The sequence below is a fragment of the Jaculus jaculus genome, chromosome 4, assembly GCF_020740685.1.
Source record: "Jaculus jaculus isolate mJacJac1 chromosome 4, mJacJac1.mat.Y.cur, whole genome shotgun sequence".
NCBI classification, from domain to species: Eukaryota; Metazoa; Chordata; class Mammalia; order Rodentia; family Dipodidae; genus Jaculus; species Jaculus jaculus.
Window position 1 is genome coordinate 57,920,321 of NC_059105.1, and position 20,584 is coordinate 57,940,904.

Below are 20,584 nucleotides of genomic sequence, written 5' to 3' on the forward strand. Positions count from 1 at the left end.
AGTAAGATAGACTTAATTAATTACTTAATTACTTTTATTATAATTTTAAATATTCATTTTTATTTATTAGAGGGAGAGAGAGAGAATGGGCATGCCAGGGCTTCTAGCCACTGCAAACGAACTCCAGATGCACATGCCACCATATGCATCTGGCTTATATGGGACCTGGAGAATTGAATCTGGGGCCTTAGGCTTCTCAGGCATGCACCTTAACCTCTAAGCCATCTCTCCAGCCCTCATTATACCTTTAAAATATTGTACAGATAATAGACATTTAAAGAACAGTGAATCTTGGCATTTGTTGGAAAATGTAAGTGTTCTCCTATTTAAACAAATACAAAATGTTCATCTCCTTTTCCTGTTTACAAGTAAAATACATAGGTGTCAATGTGTTTGTATGTTTGCTTGTTTGTGTGTTTTTAGCCAAGCAATGCAAGGTCTCGGTATTAGAATCCTGCGGATTTTCCAACTAAGTGTGCCTTTGTGTATGTTTTGTACTCTTTCAGTTTCTTCACTGTGAAACGAAAGTAATAGTGCCAACATCTCAGTAGACTGGTAGAGCTCAGCCCAGTGTCTAATCTAGTCTTTTGAGGCATGCTGACCAATTCCTACGTTCTGTTTGTAAAGACCAAAAGGATCAGAGTTATCCCAGATTCATTTTTATTCACAAGTCAGGCCACCAGTCTGGTGTAATCTGTCCAGATAAAATCCAAGGGAACCCTGCTTTCAAGTTCTATTTGATCAGCAAAATATCTGACCCAAGCTTAATGGCTACATAACAAGAACAGAGCCTGAAGAGGTTTATTCTACATTCTTGCCTTGACTGGAGAGATAGATTAGCGGTTAAGCGCTTGCCTGTGAGGCCTAAGCTTAAACCCCGGTTTGAGGTTCAGTTCCCCAGGATCCATGTTAGCCAGATGCACAAGGGGGCACACGCATCTGGAGTTCCCTTGCAGTGGCTGGAGGCTCTGGCACGCCCATTCACTCTCTCTTGCTTTCTCTCTCTCTCTCTCTCTCAAATATATAAATAAAAATAAAATATAAAAAAATAGATTCTTGCCTTGTGACTTCATTCATCCTATGAAGAAGAGGGAGGGGAAGCAGGGAATTTCTACAATCTCTAGCACATACTGAAAGAAAGCTTGACTGAAACAAAGGACCTGTTTGTTAGGAACACTGAGACAGATTGTTTTTTTGCGGGTAAAGGTATGAAAGATCTTGAAAGATTACCTAAACCAGATGGGCTTCAACTTCCAAAAGACAAAGGGAGCTTCTTGCTTTTCTAACAGTTCCAGGGAGAAGGGAAAGTATTATTACCTGGAAGCATTAGATAGGAACCTAGGCCATAGCCCAGATGGACTGGGTTTCCCTGGCAACAGTCAGTTGTTCTGTTCCACCAGGGGTGGAGATCTAAATGAGGCAGAAAGGCACAAAGATAAGAAAGTTGTAATTCAAGGTTGCCTCAGATCAGTTTCCACAACAGAGGGAATATTGAGGTGATCATATTTGTTTTAATATAGACTAAGCACTGAATTAAGATGTGGAGTAAAAAGAGAGGGAAGAAATAAAAGTACTCCTTGACTATCATTACAAGAGATAAGTTTTAAGGAGTCATTACAAAAAAGTAAATGTAAAAACCACCTACAAGCATGTGATATTGCAGACCACAGTAGGAACTATAAGTTAGGGCTAGAAGAAGAAGGCAAGCTTCCAAGCATGTTAGTGGTTTCTCTTATGCTAGGAATTGGAGAATTTTAGTCCAGGGCATGTGGTCTAATTCATGGAAAGGAAGGGCTGGCATGAATTCTGCTGGTGGAAAAGTGTTGAGAAAGTAAGAGTGATTGATTGGTAACCAGTTAGGAGCTCTACTCCCCTTAGGGTTAGGAGCTCTGCTGTCTTGAGGGTTAGGAACTCTGCTCCCCTGAGTGTTAGGAGCTCAGCTGCTCTGTGTTTTAGGAGCTCTGCTGTCCTGAGGGTTAGGAGCTCTACTGTCCTGAGGTTTAGGAGGTCTGCTGTCCTGAGGGTTAGAAGCTGTGCTGTCCTGAGGGTTAGGAGCTCTGCTGTCCTGAGGTTTAAGAGCTCTGCTGCCCTGAGGGTTAGGAGCTCTGCTGCTCTGAGGGTTAGGAGCTCTGCTGCCCTGAGGTTTAGGAGGTCTGCTGTCCTGAGGGTTAGAAGCTGTGCTGCCCTGAGAGTTAGGAGCTCTGCTGTCCTGAGGTTAGTTCTGCTACTTCCGCAGAGCGAAGGCACACAGAGGCCTTCAGCATGGCAGTTGAGCTATAGATTTTGCAATTATGGATAAACAGCTTTGTTTTAATAAGCCATGCCTTTTCCCCTTTATTTCCAGAAGTTTTTATTTGTATATGAAAACAGGTCCATATTCAAATTTTCTAAAGAATTCAAATAGAGGTTAATGGTATTTAAATTTTAGGTAAAATGTTGCATTCTACATACACATAAATTCATTAAGCCCCAGTCTAAATTTTATTTTCAAAAATAATCAAGAGGCACATGATAAGACTCCATGGCAAGAGTGCTTTCTGCATAAGCACAGGGACCTGAGTTCAATTCTCAGTACCCATGTAAAAAGATTAGACTTGCTGGTGCCTCCTTGTTGCTGCAGATTCAGTGAGAGACTCCATCTCAAGGAACAACATGAACTGGACTCCACACTGAAGAGCATATGGACACACAGGCTACAAATTACTGCATACACCCATACATCTATACATGCATACACATACCACAAACACACCCAAATTTCAAAGAAAAAACTAACCCAGTGCCACAAAGCAAAAATAAGTAAATATATTAAATATTCAGTATGGTTTCCCTCCAGGTTAAAGTTCTTGTTTGATATTGCTATAAAACAATATCTGAACCAGAACTAAAGGAAACAGTTTCCATTGAAACAAAATTTTGCTATGAAAATGCCATGGATAAACAACTCTTATAAGAAATTAGATCAGGCCTGGAGAGATGACTTAGTGGTTAAGTGCTTGCCTGTGAAGCCTAGGGACCCCAGTTCAAGGCTCAATTCCTCAGGGCCCACGTTAGCCAGATGCACAAGGTGTGCACATGTCTGGAGTTCATTTGCATTGGCTGGAGGCCCTGGTGTGCCCATTATCTCCATGTATCTTCCTCTTTCTCTCTGTCTGTCACTTTCAAATAAATAAATACAAATAAACAACAAAAAAGGTCAAAAATAGTAACACTTTGGAATTCAAACAAAAGAAAAGGAAAACATATCAAGAAACTTCAGAAAGCCACAAACAACAGATCCAATAGGAACCTTTCTAAACTCACCCATGGCATTTCCTCTGGAATCTGCCAGGAAAATGGCTGATACCTCCTGGCGACAGGTTCCCATCTTTTGGGTTCTAAGAAACTATGCTTTTCTATATGATGGCCAAGACATCTCCCTCATAATTTCACAGCATATGAGTAGATGCAAACACATCTCACAGAACTTAGCAGAAAAATAAAAGGAACACTGCCAGATGTGGTGGCACATGCTTTTAACTCCAGCACTCTGGAAGGAAAGGTAGGAAGAGCCCCATGAATTCGAGGCCATCCTGAGACTACACAGTAAATTCAAGGTCAGCCTGGGCTACAGTGAGATCTTATCTCAAAAAAAAGGGGGTTGCTGTTTGGGCTGGAGAGATGGCTTAGCAGTAAAAGTGCTTCCTGCCAAGCCTAATGACTGGGGTTGGATTCCCCAGTACCCACATAAAGCCAGATGTGCAAAGTGGTGCATGCATTTGTAATTTGTTTACAGTGGCTGAAAGCCCTGGCATGCCAATTATCTCTGTCTCTCTTCCATCTCTCTATGCATGCAAAGCAATAAATAAAATTAAAAAGAAAGAATGTGGGCTGGCAAAATGGCTTAGAGATAAAGACATTTGCCTGCAAAGCCTAAGGTCCTTAGTTCAATTGCGCAGGACCCATGTAAGCCAAATGTACAATGGGGCACATGCATCTGGAGTTCATTTGCAGCAACTAGAATCCTTGGCTCTCCCATTATCTCTTTCTATCTGCCTTTTCCTCTCTCTCTCTAATAAATAAATAAATAAGATATGTTAAAAAAAATACTGTGAAATAGGCACATACAGCATCCCTGACAACTTTCTCTGGGATGAATCATATCTTCCTCTAAAAGGAAAGCATATGTGCTCAGTGGCTGTCTAGCTATTCCTGAACAGAAGTGAAATGTTGCTTCAGATCACTGCACACTGAGACAGTGAGAAGGTTTTGAACGGCAGGAAATTTCCAATGACAGTGCAGAACCAGGCCCCTGCATGTTGTCATTTGACTCCCAGCATGCATGGGAGAGCTGTGTAACACCCTTCTGTCATACAGCACATGTGAGAAAAGGACTGTACTGTTCCAAGACATGACTCTCATCTTGGAGACCTTCCCAGTTACACAAAAGAGCATAATTTCCACATGATCCCCAGGCAGACTGTCTAAGATGATCAATGTATGATAGCTTTATGTGTAAACTATATATGCAGTTCTGCTAATTAAAGGCACACAGACTGCTCTTTGGTGGTTTTGGTGATGATGGTAAACAAAAACAAAAACAAAATCAATTTATTCTTTCACTTTTATGAAATGATAGCTGACCTATTTTATAATAATCAACAGAGACTGTGAGGGTTACATGGCTGGCACATAAAGTGATTGTACCATGATTATGTGTAAATCAAGACTAGAGTTAGCAAGCCATGTGGAAATGAAACAGACTTAGAAATTGCCCTGAAACTGGTTTACTTCACTGTTTTGGTTTTAACTTCCTTAGGCTTTTAACTTGGTACTTATCTGGTTCTCATGTGGGACTGTGCTCTTTTATTGTATTTTTTCTGCCTGTGAATGCACATTTGCATGAGAGAGAAGGAAGGATGAATGTTTTCATGGGCTACGTGGTGACAGAATTCTATGGGAATGCACTCAGTGATCCAGACCCAGGGGTGAACTGGAGTAAAAGTTCATGTTCTCATCTCCCAAAAGTTCATGCCTCATTAGCTAAGAGACAAAAATATGACTTTTGTACAGTGGGTAGAAGTACCATTTTGAGGGCTGGAGGGATGGCTTAGCAGTTAAGGCATTTGCCTGCAAAGCCAAAGGACCCAGGTTCAATTCCCCAGGACCCATGTTAGCCAGACACACAAGGGGGCACATGCATCTGAAGTCCATTTGCAGTGGCTGATGGACCTGGCACACCCACCTTCTCTCGTTCCCTTTCTCCATCAAATAAACAAACAATAATAATATAAAGAAGTACCATCTGGAGGATTTCTTTTAGTTTCTTAAGTTAATCCATATTTTAACCAAATAAAAGTGAGAAATAGAAAAAAAAAACATAGATATAATGATATTTCCAAGCTTTATATATATATCTAACCTATGTGAAAATGTAGTCACTATATTTTAATTTTCACTTTAGAAATAAGGAAACTGAGGCACAAACAAGTTAAGAAATATCTACTGTATCACAGACCAAACAAGTTTTTGCCATGACTCAGGGCTATCTGGTACCAAGCCACTCTGTCTGACTCATTTCTCTAGTCTACTGGGTTTTAAAATATACTTAATCATGGTTTGAGGAGAGGGTTCAGCAGTTAAATATGCTTTCTTGCAAAGCCTGAAAGCCTAGGTTCAATTCTTCAGTAACCGCATAAAGCTAGATACAGAAAGGGGCACATGTGTCTGGAGTTTGTATGCAGCAACAAGAGGCCCATGTGCACCAATTCTCTTTTCTCTCTCTCTTCATCTTTCTTTATCTTCTGATTCTTTCTTTCTACATGGAAAATAAATAAAAATATTATAAAAATTTATTTAAACATGAATGCCCCCACTTTGTTTTCTTCTTTGAAGGCTGGGGAGAAAGGTATTTACCTACTGTGTATATGCTAGGGCTATTCACATGTGGTATGGTATTCTCTCACAATGCTAGATCAGAGCAGCAGTGAGCTGCAGCTCCCAGTCAACCCCAAGACCGTGAGGGTGTAAATGTTTCTCTATGTGTACTGAGTCACTAACCTAGCATGGTCAGTCGGTCAAGTGTATTAACTCCCCTTCCAACTCAAGGACATTTTCAGTCTACAAGACATGGCTCCATAATAAGTTGAAGACAGTTTACCTTGCCAATACCAAAGTCAAAGCAGTCCTTCAAAACTTGTCAGCTCTGCACTCTTCTGCTTAAAATCATCCAATGCCTCACACTACAAAGTAGAAAAGCTCAAGTATGCACTGTGTTGCTTGGCACAATGTGTTATTTGGTATTTTCGTGTTTACTTCAGAATGTAAACTTTATAAACATACTTTCATCTTTTAGCTTAATTCAATACAGTATGTTCCCATTTCTAGATTATTTGTGGTCACAGGCTAAATATTTGACAAACATTATGAATGAAGGAAACATTGTGAGAATGTGAAAATCTAAGATAGTGCACCCAGAAGCCAGAACTTGATGGATGATGTAGTATAAAAAGAGAAACTTGGGCTGGAGAGATGGTTTAGTTGTTAAGGCATTTGCCTGTGAAGCCTAAGGATCTAGGTTTGATTCCCCAGTACTCATGTAAGCCAGATACACAAGGATGCAGGTGGCACATGCATCTGGAGTTCGTTTGCTGTGGCTGGAGGCACTGGCACACCCATTCTCTTTCTCTCTCTCTATCTGTTTCTTCCTCTCTCCCTATCATGAATGAATAAATAAATAGATAAAATGTTTTAAAAAGAGAAACTGTATGTGTATAGCTATCTTGGCATTCAGCTTGTCAGTAAATTCAACTTTCTCAAGACAGCTCAAAGCTACCATAGACAAAAAGACAATGACAACTGAGCTCTCGTTACCTCTGATCTAGTGCAATCTGGTCTCTACTGAAAGAAGGAAAGGCCTAGGAACAGGGACCATAAACTTTGAAAAACCAGTATCTATGCAAAATTTCAAATACCAAATATGTGCCAAAACTTTTCGTAGTTCTAGACGAGCTCACCTCTGAAGCCACATTCCAATGGCCAGCGAGCATGCAGCCAGAAGCAGACCTGGAAGAGGAGTGGCACAAAGCTTTACATTAATCTGGTAGCTGTGCTTCAACAGCTCTCCACATCACAGGTGCTGGACTGGCCATCGAATTCCATGTTATTGATAAAATCTGTGAGATCACATAATCTTGACATTTTTATATATGAAGATAGCATTTCTCTCCTTAACTATTCATTATTATTTATTTGTAAAAACATTTGGGATACAATTTGATAATTCAAGACATAAATACTGTAATGAACAAATGAAGTCTATTTAGCATTTCTATAACCTTAATGTTTTTAAATTCCTGGACAATACATTATGATTACACATGCTTATAGGGTATAATATGGCATTTCAATATAGATGTAAAAATATATACTAATTAAATCAGGATGGTTAACATTTGTGTCTCTTTTACATTTGTGTTCAGATCCTCTGAGCTCCTCTGTTGTAGTTATTCATAAAACATAAGAATGGGATATAATGAATTATAATGAACCACTGTTACAGGGCACTAGAACTTACCCTTATATCTTATTGTGTTTGGGTATTATCCAACATCCCTGTGTCCCTTGTCCAACCTCCCTTCACAATTTAATTGCTATTAAACACTCTGAGCAAATTTCTAAACATCTACATATGACAGAGATGCCATTCTACATCTGATTACTTTCATTTAGCACAATATTTTCTGGTTCCAGCCATTTTATAGCAAATGATTGGATGCCCTTGTCAATGTTCTTCTCTTCCTCTTCTGTTTTTGTTTGTTTGTTTGTTTGTTTGTTTTTGTTTTGTTTTGTTTTGTTTTCTTGAGGTAAGGGTTGGATCTTACAAGGTAGCCCAGGCTGGCCTAAAATTTACTAGATAGCCCAGGCTGGCCTTGAATTCTCAATCTCCCTGTCTCTGCCTCCTGAGTACTGGGATTACAGGTATGCACTACAGTACTCAGATTCATTCTTCTTTATGACCATTTTTTTGTACATATACCACATTTTCTTAATCTATGCATCTGTTGATGAACATCCAAGTTGATTCCATATCATAGTTATTGTCAATAGTGCAGCAATAAACATAGGAATTCAGGCATCTCTCATATAATAATATCATTTCCTGTGGATTTTTACCCAGAGTAGTTGGATCATATGACCTACCTTATTATACTATTTTGGGAAACCATCAAACTGTTATCCATAGTGTTTTACTATTCCATATTACACACCAGTAGTGTGCAAGAGTTTTCTTTCCTCTGCTTCCTCAACAGCATTTGTTATTTTTTATCTTTTTTAAATAATATGTGACGCAAGACAATTATCTCATTGTGGTTTTTATTTGTCTTTTATAATTTGTTGTCATTTGAATTTTTCTTTATTTGTTTTGGATATTTTCACATATATGTCACATTTTGATCATATAAAGAAATGAGAAAATTGCATGTGTCTGCTCTCAACCACTTCCCTCACTCACACTACTCATTCTTTCATTAGCGCTGGGATGTTCCCTGCCTCCTCTTGCCAGCCCTCTCATCCATCTCAGATTCTCAGAATGTTCAACTGAAGCCCACCAAGAAATCTCAGTAGCAGTATTCCCCCATGCTTTTTCCTTCTGTCATTACTTAAATGTGCTGCAACAGTTGACACTGCTGAGATCTCCATTTTCCTAATTTCTCCTCATCCTTTTTTTCTTTCTTTCTCCAGGGATATCACCTCCTCTTATTTATTTTTTTCTCCTTTTCACTTATGAATTTGCATGTGTCTATTTTCTCCCCTCTTTTGTTTTCTATATTCTTCCTCCTAACTCATTTGTATTTCCATGAAATACAGACTCTTTGCTATTCAGGAGCCAAAACATACCATCTACTTGCCTCAGTTTCCCGGCTAGTTTCTATTAGACCTAGATGACACTGGCCAGTAGGAAATATGATTTTCAAACATTTAGGAGGCATGTCTAGTCAACAGAAAACAAATCTGTTAGCAAAGCATAAACCTTACCAAGAAACAGAATAATCAGACAGTTCTGTTCCAATTGTTGACAAATTTACTTGAGGGGTACTTTTCAGTAAAACAAAGAAAAGCATAGATAAACTTGTGGTTGTTGGTCACTGAGCAGTGAATGTGGAAAAGCTTGTGGAAAAAGCATTTGGCACCTTTAATCTTAGAGGTAGAAGGATTGCCATGAGTTTGAGGCCACCCTGAGTCTCCATAGTGAATTCCAGGTCAGCCTGAGCTAGAGTGAGATCCTACCTCAAAAAAACCAAACAAATAATAATAATAATAATAATAATGTATCAGAAAAGATGTGAACTCACTTGGTCTGCAGCTAGAGCTCCTTCTGTGCTCATCTCCTAATGAACACAATGAACATGCTGTCCAGCTTAAGGTAAATAAAAGTAAATTAAGGTAAAATTTATGACAAATGTTATTCTGAGGCCTAGAGAAGTTATTTTCCTGGTATTTGTGACACTACACTATTAAAGAAGGAAGCCACTTAAAGTACCAACCCATTTAGTTATAAATGTCCTTGCACAAGGTCCAAGATACAACTACAGTAAGGTCCATTTTAGTGGTTAGAGGACCAGATGCTTGTTGACAGAGCAAGAAAATTAAATTCGTCATATAACTCGCAGGTTATAAATCACAAAGCATGTGTAATGTGTAGCCTTGTGTTATATATAATCAGTAAGATTAGCATACACAGAGTCATCAGTCTTGAAAAATTCTTAGAAGTAGTTCCTTTATGTTTTCTAAAAATATTCACATTTACATCAGTCTTAAGATGAAATTTTATGTGAACCTAATTTCTAAAATTTCTATCATGATATTGAATGTTTCTACTGGGCAAAGAAAAATATGTGTGGTCATAAGTAGGGAAGTAGAAAGAATGCAAAAGAGACTTGATGGTAGAGATATTGAATTTTTTTTCAACTTAATTTAGTACATTATATAACCATCTTGTGGAACACAAAATAAAATATTAAAAGGTTTCCTCTGCAGAATACAGTTCATGTTATTATTTTTAAATACTTAATTTTAAAAGATTTCCATGCTTATATGTAAATCATTTGGTATTATTTATTATGTTTGCAGTAGCATGCCCATTTTTCTGATGTGTTTAGTTTCATGATGATTTGTATGTCTGAAAACACTTAGTTTACTCTCCTAAGGAAATTGGTTTATAATTCATTTCTTGTCATGTTTTTGTATTTATAAAGTGGCATATTGCATCAGTACATACACACAATTTCAAAAGAAAGTCATTCTCTTTAATATTATTTGACAAAGCTTTACTAGAAAGTAATTGCATGCATGCAGTTTCAACATGAGAATGCAAAATTCTAAATCTTAGTGGAGTGACGAGTAACAGGTTGGCAGGTCAATGACATTTATAAAGAGCCCTGTCTTCCTCCACTGTCCATCAATCATCGATATGCTTCTGAGTACACAGCTTGGTAGACACATTTACAGTACAGGACAGGAAAGCGTCTGCTACGACCCTTATTTTAATTATAAAATTCCCTAGCATTGATCTGAGGTATACAAGATGAGATGTCATTGCATATGCTAAACAAACTTTTCTATTATGATTTTTCCCTGTTAATAAGATTTAAGTATATTGCTTAATGGTGTTTTAAATGTGAAGTTTTTTTTTTTTTATTAGACTTTATATTAAAGAAAACCCAAGGGTACTTGAGAACATTCTCTGTAGAAATTTGTCAAGAGTTACTGAGCTGAGGTCTAATATCTATATTGACTTGTTCAGAAGAAAACTAGACTGACAGTTGTACATCAATGAGAAGAGCAAGCTTCCCAGCTCAACAAAGTACAAACTTTTTCCATGTTCCTAATAACTTAGGCTTTTAGTATAGTGTCAGGAGCCATTTTGGCTGGACTTATCCATAGCTCCTGGTCTTTGGCAGCAACACTTTAGCAAACCTATAGCACCTACATGTAAGCAAGATTATGTATATTCAGTGTTGGAAGCCATTTGGCTGGCCTTAATAGTCTTTTGTACTAAGAAGTGATTGAAGTGCAAAAACTCTGTAACAGGAAGGTTTTTATATAGAAACTTGTGTGAGACTCATGGAACTTTTGTCCATGGAAAAACTATTTGTAAGAAGATATAAAAAGGAATGCTATAAAATAAACCTTGCTTCAGTCCTTGCTTTAGTCCTTGCTTCAGCCCTGGACTGGAGTCCTTGCTTTCATTCTCTCTCTCCTGTCTTTCTTTAATCCTCACTCCCCATCAGGCTCAAACCCTTTAAGCTGGCAGGCTCCGGCAGTATGGCAACTTGACTCAGGGAGCCTAATTTTGAAAAAGAGTCTACCAACCAGTAGCACACATTCCAAAACCATCTTGCAGAGGAGTTAATGCAAAGCAACACCGTGAAAGATCCTCATGTCAGGTGAACCTCTCTTTCTATACTGTGAACTCCTTTCAATTCTATTCAAAAGAATAAAGGGATAATGAAAGGGGTATTTACATTTCTTTTTACTTTTTCTGAACTCCTCCAGCTCATATAATCAAAACACTACTACCCTAAACAAGTAAGTGTCAAAAGCCTGCATTTTCCTTAAGAGATAACAATTAGAAACCACTACAGTTTGTTGCAGTGTGGAGATTCATAAGACAGAATGTGAGGAATGCAGAATTCTTGCATTCAGTAATCTGACTCTGCTGCAAAATATGTTTTTTAAAGATGATTAAAAAATAAAAGAAAAGCAAGATTAGCAAACATAATTTGTTTTTATAAATATGTTGGTGGGAAAGATTGTTCAATGAAAACATAAGGCTCAAAAAACTCAGGATTAGCCCGGGTGTGGTGGCGCATGCCTTTAATCCCAGCACTCGGGAGGCAGAGGTAGGAGGATCACTGTGAGTTCAAGGCCACCCTGAGACTCCATAGTGAATTCCAGGTCAGCCGGGGCTAGACCCTACCTCGAAAAATTAAAAAAAAAAAAAAAACAACTCAGGATTTATTTTGCCCAACATCAGAAATTAAACATCTTGTTTTTTCTTTCTTAGAAAAAAAGTCCCTTAAAATAATTTTATAATGTCTGAAATGGCTTATGATATGTTAGGTCTATTTCTTTTTTCTCTTTTTTTCTTTTTAAAAATGTTATGTTATTTATTATTTTATTTATTTGAAAAAGGCAGGGTGGGGAGAGAAAGGATGGGCATATCAGAGCCTTCAGCCACAGCAAATGAACTCCGGACACAGGCATCACCTTGTGCATCTGGCTTATATGGGTTCTGGAGAATTGAACCTTGGTTCATTGGCTTTTCAGGCAAGTGCCATAACCACTAACTCATCTCTCCAGCCCAGGTCCATTTCTTATTGTACTGGAAGAATTATTACTATTTTCCAATTTATACATTGACGTACAGTATTAAAATTGTAAGCCTAGAAATCCTGTAAAGATAGAAGCAGTACATTTTACATTGTAGCTTGGAAGATAGCTCAGCATTTACATTTGCACAGCCTGCTGTGCCAGGTTCAGTTTCCTAGTACTTACGTAAAGCCAGATGCACAAAGTGACACAGGTATCTGGAGTTTATTTGTGACAGTAATAGACCCTGGCATACTATTCTCTCTCTCTCTCTTTCTCTGATAAATAAATAAAACTATATATTAAAAAACAATGTATGGTATCATCAATATAAGTAAAACCTATCAGTGAAAGACAAATGCCTTTTTGTCAGAGGATGCAAAGAGATTCACATCATTGGCAAAGATCAGACTTGAGTACATTGTGGGAGCATATACCTCAGTATGACAGAACATTCATACAGAATTCCAGAGAGAAGGGAATTGGGAGCCTTGGGAGCCAGGGAATTAGTCAGAGATTAACTCTAAGTCATGGTGAGGGTTAGAGTAGGAAGAGATTTGACTGGAGTTGCTGCAAAGTTAAATGTATCCAGCAGAAGAGTCAAAGCTTCATCCCACATTGGCAACCACTTTATACATACACATAAAAATAATTCCATAATACACATACAACATTTTTCACATCCATTAATCTGTTTTTGGACACCTTGGCTGGTCCCATAGCTTAGCAATTGTGAATAGTGATGCATAAATATCAATATGCAACGTTCCCTGTTGACCTGGGGTGCTTTGGATCAATACTATGCAGTGGAATAGCTAGTCGAATGCTAGATTATTTTTACAAAGCTAAATGAATAGATAGCGAGTAACATGGGGTTCTTAGGAAAGTCATCTTTGAGAAAATATTTGATCAGAGACCTGGATGCATTCAGAGTCAACGATAAGGACTAATAAAGGAAAGGCAACATAGTTTGGAAGAGCAGCAAGCACCACAGTTTTGAGGGGAGAGCATACTTAGAGTGACTGAGTGCAAATGGGGATGTCACTATGGCTGATGCACCATGAGTCAGACAGGCAAATGTGTCAGACAGATATGTTGGCCAGGGGCCAGGTGATGGAGGGCCTTGTAAGAGATTTGGAAAACGTACAATAAGTGTTCACAGATACTGCTAGACTAGTCTCGCACAAATGCTACCACTCTTCTACACACAGTCTATGAACACAGGCTTTCAGGCTTGAGAGTCTATGAAGCTGTTAGTCAGCCATTTAGGTTTGCCTTTGAAAATCTACTTTTAACTTCAAAAATTTTGCAGGGAATATTTGTATATTAAAGCTATACAAACACAAATATTCCTTTTCCTTTTAGTCTACCATGTCTATCAAGCCCAGAGATATTCATGTACTAGATCCACTGACAGGAAACAGAAGAGTTTCAAAGGCTGAGAAATTCTGGTATAATCTCAAATCCAATGGCCAGGGTTAAACCTGGAACTTTAGACTGGATTTGTCAACACCAACCTATTAGACAGGATAAGCTATGAAAGGCCTAATATATATCAATGAGACAAAATTTTAAAAATATATATTTAATTAATTTATTTACTTGAGAGTGGGAAAGAGGCAGAGAGAGAGAGAATGGGCACACCAGGGCCTCCAGCCACTGTAAATGAACTCCAGAGGCGTGCACCCCCTCGTACATCTGGCTTACATGGGTCTTGGAGAATCAAACTGGGATCCTTTGGCTTTGTGAGCACTTGCCTTAACTGCTAAGTCATCTCTCCAGCCCAATGAGACAGAATTGTGTAGGTCAGAAAGAAATGGTCTTACACATGCTGATGCTGTGCAGCTTATATCCAAGTTCCTTCCTGATAATACTAAATATATTGAAAATAATAGGTATATTTCATGTTGATAGTAGAAAATTTTTACATGTTTATATAATGCATTTCAATATATGTTGAAGGTCCCTGTGTTTATTAAATACCTATTAGAAATCTATTTAACATGCCTGAACTATTGATGTTTTGGCACCACAACTTAGAAGAACAGCACAGTACTGAGAGTCAGCACATGATTTCCACTCTTGATCATGAATCTTTCTAGAAGCTGAGGCTTCTGGCCACTGCCCATTGTGAGAATCATGACACAAATTAGCAGCCTAGGAAAGGCAAAATTGACAATTCTAAGCACAGCTTCTCCTAGATGGGTGTCACCTTTGTACTGCCATGGTTAAATCCTTCATAAGTGAAGCTAGCCTATGTTGAGGCTCCCTCATAATGCTAAAATATTAACTTTCAACTGTAATTGGAATGAGGCAACTGAGATCAGTCATTTCAGGTATTAAATGAGTCAAGTTTAAAGTCACAGGAGTTTGTCTAACTTCCTTATTCTTACATTATTATCTTTCAGTCTGTGAGGGACAGAGAAAAGTGAAAACAGCCTTGGGGTTGGGGGGGGGGGACACCAGATAGCACTACAGTCAGTGGGAAGGCAAAACTTTTGGCCTCTAATGAAAAATATTTATAGAGAAAGACTTCTAACATAGAAATCTGACTTTTTAAGATCATTGTGAAACACTCTTTGAAAATAACCTGTGTTTGCCATAAGGAGACGACAAAAACTCTGAGACATATTGATTCAACCTCAAGTTTAAAAGTTCTGACTGGAGGAGAGAGACCCAGAGGATGTCTACTATGGAAGAATGACTGGAAACCTTTGGAATTAAGTTTTCCTTTGTATCATGGGCTTAAGTGAAGTGGGGAGAAAGAAAGCCTTCTTGAAACCAAGCAGCCCCTAAAATTTTAGCTATCCTCACTAACCATCATTTGGCTTTTGAATTTCTGATAACCTTCCTCCAAAAGAACATAGTATTTCCTCTGGTCTAGACAACAGAACCTGCTTCCGTCTCAGAGAGGGCATTTGGGAGTCCAAGATCTGTATCATTTCACTCACACTCTATAATATTCTGTATAAGCCTGGCTTTCATGATCCTTCCACACCCCAAGAGAGATCCCTATGAGACAGTGCTTCATATCATGAGCTAATGCCTTCACCAAAGTCTTTGAAAATGCATTTGCTTGTGTTTTCTTACCTTGTGAAGTCTCATCTCCATGACATTGGCAGTGGCTTTGGGTGTTGGCTAAAGAGAAAGCAGAGAGAAGCAGTTAGGGAGGTGGTTTCCTGTGGATCACACAATTCATCACAGCTAAGGGCAAGTCACCCTCTCAAGACTCAAACTGAGAAGTCACCAGAAGGGTCAGGTTAGGCTGTTGAGCATTTCTCTACACACCATGTAGTGGAACATTTTGACTGTTGAGTTTCCTTTACAGAGATCTGCTTTACTTTTTTTCCCAACTCACAAAGCTTTCTACAACAGCCTTTGTCACATACAAAATAAAATATTATTCTTGAACCATTAGTTGTACCCCTTATAACAGAATGGATGGATGCTTTAACAAAAGGATTGCTGTAATAGAAGATAAGTATTTCTGGATCTTACTATATAGCTAGCTTCTTCATTCCTAGCAAGGATACTGGACTAGGAAGAGGTGAGGGCATCATTATTTGTTCCTCATATATGCTTGTGAATTCCATAAAGAGAAGGAAAATTTGTCCCTTATCTTACTCAGATGAAAAAATGTCCTGAGTTTAATGATGTCTACAGTTCCACCCAACTCTGGGATTCCAAGGGCTCCAGTCTCACTGAGAGTCACAATTTGGAGCACTTACAGATTCACATGTGCAATCTTCCTGTGAAGCACACTACAAACCTAAACAGACAACTTCATACTTTAGACCTTGCCTAATGAAGCAAAGAAAATTCTTATTCCAAAGAAAGTTCTTACTTCAGAGAAAGTATGAAAAGATGTAAGCTAATTTATGGGTTTTGGCTTGTTAATTTCCAAGACTAGAATGCAAAACAAATACATCCCAGAATATTTATTTGAAACTTAGAAAGTCTTCCCCTTCTTAGCAAAATAATATATGGTAACTAGGATTTAAAACATAATTGGCTTTATACTTGAAGAACATTATACATTAAAAATTATCTAGTCAGACTAAAGACATAACTACTCTTAATTCAGTTTTATAGATTAAAAACTTGCACATAAAGTTCTAGAACAGTGAGTAACAAACATTTGAAACAAAATCTGACACACTAAAAATTGCAGGTACATTTTATCAAGTAAAATCAATGTTTTTGAAGTTTGTCTAAATAGAATATGGTTATGCTTTTGAATGTAACTGTCATGGTACTTTTGTTGGTGAAACAGATTGATAAATACTAGTTCATAATTACTTTACAAAATCTACTTCCTTAAGAAGAAACCAACTTCCAAATAATCTTTACTCCATCTTATTACTCTGCACAGATTTCATGCCTTCACATGACACTTTTACATCTTAAAATGTCCTTTATAATGTAAGCTATAGTTGTTTAGATTGGGTTTGAATTGAAGTAAGTTGCTCGCTGAGCTCAGTTCATTGTAACCTAAATTACTTCAGCTGAAAACCAGTAATACTTCAATTAAAAATATAGTTCAGTATCTTGTTTTTATCTATAATGGCATCTTATCTAAAAAGATAGCTCACATGTATCCCACACATTGTACATCTAGACATACAAATATGAAAGCTTTACTCTAATTCAATAAGCTTATTAACCACTGATTACATATGAGAAGAACATTACCGCTCCAATTTCAGTCACCTGATATTGAGATAAGCTTGTGCTGCTCTTTATGACTGCTTTATGACTCATTGGGGCATATCAGATGCTTGCATTTACATTATTCAGGAGGAAAAAAATCAAACTGGAGGACTTCTGGTCAAGATGGTGTCTGCTTAACCACACCTCACCTCACTGGGAAGGAAAGAGATAGAAAAAATGATCTCAAAATTCATATGGAATGGCAGAAGGCCTTGGATATCTAAGCTTATCCTCAGCAAAAGAAACTACTCATACTTGATCTAAAGCTATATTACAAAGCCATAGTAATAAAAACAACATTGTACTGGCATAAAAACAGGATTATACACCAATGGAACAGAATCAAGGACCCAGACTTTGGGTCAAGTAATTATAGTTACTTAATATTTGACAAAGGCCCTAACAATGTAGGCTGGAATAAAGATAGCATCCTCAACAAATGATGCTGGACAAACTGGATACCCATTTGCATGAAAGTGAAATCTGGTCCACAAATCTCACCATGCACAACAATCAAGTCCAAATAGATCAAAGACCTCAACATATGATCAGAAACTGAGCTAATACTGGAAGGAAAAATAGGAGGAACTTTCCATGATATAGGTGTGGGAAAAGACTTCCTGAACAAAACCCCAGCAGCTCAGTAACTTAAACAATCACTCAGCCATTTGGATCTCATGAAGCTGAAAAGCTTTTGAACAAATATACAATAGGCAGAGCCAATAGATTACCCACAGAGTGGGAGAAAACTTTTGCCAGCTATACAACTGACAGAGGCCTAATTTCTAGATCCTACAAAGAACTCAAAAACCTAAACAATAAAAAGTCAAACCACCCACTCACAAAATGGGTCAGAGAACTAAACATAGAGTTCTCAGAAAAAAGAACTACAAATGGCAAACACACACTTAAGAAAATGTTTGACATCCCTAATCATCAGGGAAATGCAAGTTAAAACAACTATGAGATGATTCCACCTTAGCCCTGGAAGGTTAGTACACATTAAAAAGTCATATAACAACAAATGCTGGAAAGGATGTAAAGAAATAGAAACCCTCACTCATTGCTTTTGGGAATTTAAGATGGTACAACCATTATGGAAAGGAATATGGAGAGTCCTAAAAACATTGACTATAAGTATCAACAGACCCATTTATTCTCTTACTGGGCATTTATCCTAAAACCTCCATGCCTCAGTTCAGAGAGATTTGCTCAACCATGTTTATAGCTACTCAATTCATAATAGCTAAGAGCTGGAATCAACTCAGATATCCATCATTAGATGGATGGATAACCAAGATGTGGTATTTATACATGATGGAATTATACACAGCAGTAAGGAAAACTGACACAATGAAATCTGAAGAAAAATGGTTGAACTTGGAATAGATCATTCTCAGCAAACTCACCCAGTCACAGAAAAATAATTGTCACATGCTCTCACTTATCTGTGGTTCCAAACCTGGATCTGTCTGAGATGCTGACATACCTAATAAGTATCTCAAGGACTGGACAATAGGGAAGGTGGGGTGGGAGGTAAAGGTTGGGGGGGACACAAAACTGGACCCAAGTGGAAATGGTACCATAAAATTCTATATCCTAAAAGACGGACTAAATGGTTGAACCTTCATCAGGTCCTTACAGCAACACCTGAACCACAGGGCTCCTGAGAGGGTACGATGGAGACTAACCTTAATCTTCGCCTGTTTCTATCTCTCTCCCCGCATCTTCTCTCTTTTTCTTTTATACTACTTATATTTTTCTTCCTTCTATTCCTTGGCACTGGCCTGTAACTCCAAGTACCAGCATGAGGTTAACATCCACACTGAGCTGTTGATCAGAGAGATCTACAAGTTTTCCCAAAAGAAGACAGATTTCTGTCAGAGTATTTATTTGTTGACCCACCAAAGGTTAGTGGTGAGTAACCAACTGCTCTTGATTTGGCCACCTTATATGCTCAGTGGAACAGAACCCATTGCTGGAGCTGGAAAACAAATCAGAACCATATCCAAGAAACAAGCCCACTTGCCAATATCAAGCTCCCACCAATCATGGACTACAAGAGGGCCCACACCTATTAAATTCTCTCTAAAACAATAATGGTTATCCCATTTATCTGGAGCAGACTTCACTCTCTGTTGGAGAATTTGCTTCTCTTTTTCATATGGATACAGATCCTGAGGAGAGAATCAGCCCATCATACCTCACCAGGGCCCCAACTGAAACCAAGAATATTTGGGGAAATGAGCAAGAGTGTTGCTTTCTTAGTGAACCTAGTACCAACACAAGGGTAAAGGAAATAGACACAGAGAATACTCAACTCCTACCAAACCAGCCACCCAGAGACACAGAGGCTGTCAAGTCTTCATCACTGAAGGAGACCTAAAACGAACTTAACATGGCTCACGGAAATTCCCAGAAGAGGGGGTGGAAAGATTGTTAGAGCGACAAGTTGGGACATTATGCACAGAGACATTTCCTCTTTCCCGTAACTGATGGCTAACCACACAATGCACGACCCAAATTCCCCAACGAGGAAGGTCCCTTAGGAGGGGGGGGGGGACAGGGAGGAGGCTAACGATGGTACCAACATGGCTATAAACACACTGTGTACCTAACTAAGGAAAAAAAAAACATGAATTGACAACTCTAAGAAGCCATTACAAGCCACACCCCAAGGGACACTGCAGCTAAGCCGATTAATTGTCTCTATCATTCCAAATAATAAAATTTACCTCCAGATGAAAAAAGAAAATCAAACTGTACCCAACTTTTCAGTGCAAAATGTCTAAGAAGCAGAGACATGGTACAAAACAAAAGAGATTAGTCATACTGACACAGGCATGGATTAAAATCCTAGATTTATTCTCAGATTATCTGTGTGAATTTTAATGTTTTTATTTTAAATATATTAGCTGAGAAAGAGAGAGAGAGAATAAATGTGTGCATGACAGAGTCACCTGCCACTGCAAACAATCTCTAGACACATGTGCCACTTTGTGCATCAGAATTCATGTGGGTAAGGGGGAATTGAAACCAGGCCATCAACCTTTGCAAACAAGTGCCTTTAACCACTGAGAAATCTCTCCAGCCCAACTGTGTGAATTTGAAAACAAGTTATCTTCTTTAAGCCACTCTGTCTTCATCTGTAAAATGCTCACTTCTGAGGCAGGTTGGCCAACACACAGAGATGTTGCATGCTGGGTAATAAATACTGAAGCACTTTTATACATTGGTAAGGAGCTGCTGTCTAAAGTCCCAAGGTCTCCATGTCCCATTCCACACCAATATCCTCATCATATTCAGAGCCAAAATATCAATGACTCACCAAAAAGAGGGGCTTCTGGAATTTTCTTCTGCCATTCTGATTGGGCAGTGCTTGTGTCCTATTTGTTGTTAGATATGTTAATATTCCCCATACTCACCTGATGGTGTTTTAATTAAGACTTAGTGAGACAGAAACACCCAGGAGTTAAGTGCCATGGGCAGTGCTCAAGGCATCTCATTGGCACCCACTCTC

General features: G+C 38.3%; 1 protein-coding gene across 1 annotated transcript in view; it reads right to left on the bottom strand.

Moving 5' to 3' along the window:
• Nucleotides 1-6,139: 6,139 nt before the first annotated feature.
• Ube2e3 (ubiquitin conjugating enzyme E2 E3) overlaps nt 6,140-20,584 on the bottom strand; it is a 141,891-nt gene continuing 127,446 nt past the window's right edge. The window contains exons 7-9 of the transcript XR_006636751.1: nt 15,445-15,492; nt 6,996-7,044; nt 6,140-6,221 (exon numbers count right to left, since the gene is read on the bottom strand). The gene's annotated coding sequence lies outside the window, so the exon portion shown is untranslated. The remainder of the gene's footprint in view (nt 6,222-6,995; nt 7,045-15,444; nt 15,493-20,584) is intronic.